The sequence below is a fragment of the Phalacrocorax carbo genome, chromosome 5 (genome assembly GCF_963921805.1).
Source record: "Phalacrocorax carbo chromosome 5, bPhaCar2.1, whole genome shotgun sequence".
Lineage (NCBI taxonomy): Eukaryota > Metazoa > Chordata > Aves > Suliformes > Phalacrocoracidae > Phalacrocorax > Phalacrocorax carbo.
Window position 1 is genome coordinate 15,001,393 of NC_087517.1, and position 2,412 is coordinate 15,003,804.

The following is a 2,412-nucleotide window of genomic DNA, read 5'->3' on the forward strand; positions in this document are numbered from 1 at the left end:
CTGATAAAGCACAACCTGCACAACTTGACTCTAACACCACTGTTAGGCTCTTATCCACAAAGTGCATTGCCAATGTAAAACAAGGTATGAGTGCTAATTACTTTTGTTAAGGCTTGTATTTTCACAGTAACTTAATATAGCTAATATCCAGGGTAATTTACCACATTACAAATACTTAGGTTCAGATTTGAAATTTCTCTTTATCATGCTAAAGCTGCTGGAATTATGTAAGGCCACATAATGCCCACTGTAGCGTTTAGACTCTTCCTCAGATGACTTGAACTGTGTCTCTTTGAAGTCCATAACACAAACAGTATCTGAGTGAGCTGCAACTTTTGCTCCCTGGTGCATTCAACTCTCTTTAAGAGCCGGCACAATATTAACTCTTTCTGTTTTTTCCTGATTTTTTTCAGTTGTAATGACTAGAAAATGGGATTCTCCCTCCTCTATATGGTAGGATTTTTGGCATTTCAGGGAATGACAGAGCAACACCTCACAAACCATGAAATGGCAACATTTTTCTTTGCTAGGACAGTGCTCAGAAGTTGCAATTCAGACCTATCATGTTCCTCCTCTCATCACCAGGCTCCCAAGAGAGATTTCATTTTCTGGGATAACTGGACCCACTGTGGGAGGCAGCTCATCGTGGGAGCTACATGGCCCTGGTAATGCGATGTCACCTCCCTCCACAAAGATGTGGATCAGTTAAAGGGAGCCCAGGAAAGTGGACAGAGAATGATCAGAGTTTTTAAAGGTATGAGCTGTGGGGACATAACCTGGTTTGGTTAGTCAGAAGGAAAAAAGCATGAAGATGAAGGCACAAGGACAGTCACTGTATATGCTAACTTAAATCTTTTCTCTATGTGTGCATAAAGCAAGAAGTATCAGGCTGACATGGCCATCAGGGATGTATTTCAGTTAGACCTAAAGGGACAAAAATCTGTTGTGGTAGAAACAAGTAGGGGACATTGGTTGACAGTTGGACTTGATGATTCTAGAGGTCTTTTCCAACCTTAATAGTTCTGATTCTATGATTTCATTGTCTTTATCACTGGAGTCCGTTAAGAACAGGTTGGTTTAATATAGGCTAGTTTAAAGCAGAAACATACTGAAATGGCTTTAGGATGGGAGAATAGACTTCTTGGGGTCCATTACTATGAATCTTTTGAGAAAAATGGACAGTTTAACAGCCCCTTTCTCCCCTGTCACTTAATGGAAAACTGAAACTTTTGAAGAAAGCTGAAATTTCCCAATAAGACTGGTTGTTCATTTTAGACTTTTAAAGCTTTTTTGTAGCCAATTTGAGGACCAAATGGACAAAATTAGTCCTACAAAGGATTTTTTTCAAAGTAACTTAGACCCTCATTCAGCACAGACCTTAGTTCTTAATGTACTTAAATTACTTTTCGTGGTGACACCGTTGTAGTATAAATACTGTTAAAGATGTAGTACCACACAGAGATGCTCTGAAGTGCACAGCATCAGCCTTCGGTGAATTTAAGCCTAACGCAACCCTGGTTACTGCACTAGTACTAAAAGAATGTGTACATTTTTAATGGGAAAAATACTAACATTGGGATATGCTGTAGCTTTCCATTTGAAATAGATTTTCAGACAAAAGAAACATTTCAAATCCTCTGGATAAGGAAGAAGTATTACCTTCTTCAGTATGCATTGAGCATAAGAATCTTGCTAAAATTGCTAGTTCCAGTCTAAGAAAGAGCAGTATCTTATGGTGTTTGAGAGCCTCTGAAGCAAAAGAGATCAAACAGGCATGTTTGTGCTCTGGTCCAGCTGCAAGATCAGCATTTTTATTAACCTATTTCCAGTAAGCACATTTAGAGAAGTTTCATAGAAAGTCCATATGGAATTGCATGGGCTTTGCAAATGGAGAAAAACGGGCAGGAGAAGGTGATGAAGAGAGCAATGAGTGGAGAGAAGGCAGAAATAAAAATTAAAGTAAGGATTTGTCGCATTTTAACTCACCACAGAGACATGTAACTACCTTGGAAATACCTGGGCCAACAGACATGGGAAGAAAACAGAAAAGAGAAGAGCAACTGGTTTCTGGCCTGTTTGTGTAGCAGTCCCATTATGTAGCCTGCTTGTGCAGACCTCTTTACGAAATGTACGTACATTTGCAACACTTTAGTTGAATAATTTATCAATGGTTAATATTTCAAAAGAGTGAAGTAGAAAATCAGATAAAATTTTTATACCTACTATTAAAAGTCGAATGGAGCATTGAGAGACAATCCAAGCAATCATCCCTGCAAATCTATCTACTGAATCAGCCTGGCTTTGAGCAAAAAGGAAACCTTACACTGTATTTTGTGCTGGGTGTGACTGTGTGTGCCAGTCTCACAGCAACAATGGCCTCTCCCAGTCATAAACTTCCAGCTGGTCACCAGC

General features: G+C 39.3%; 1 long non-coding RNA gene across 1 annotated transcript; it reads left to right on the forward strand.

Moving 5' to 3' along the window:
- Window positions 1-373: 373 nt before the first annotated feature.
- LOC135313671 (uncharacterized) lies at window positions 374-2,177 on the forward strand. Its single transcript, XR_010373214.1, has 3 exons — window positions 374-453; window positions 586-754; window positions 1,992-2,177. It is a non-coding gene; the product is annotated as an uncharacterized LOC135313671 (long non-coding RNA).
- The last annotated feature ends 235 nt before the right edge of the window (window positions 2,178-2,412 follow it).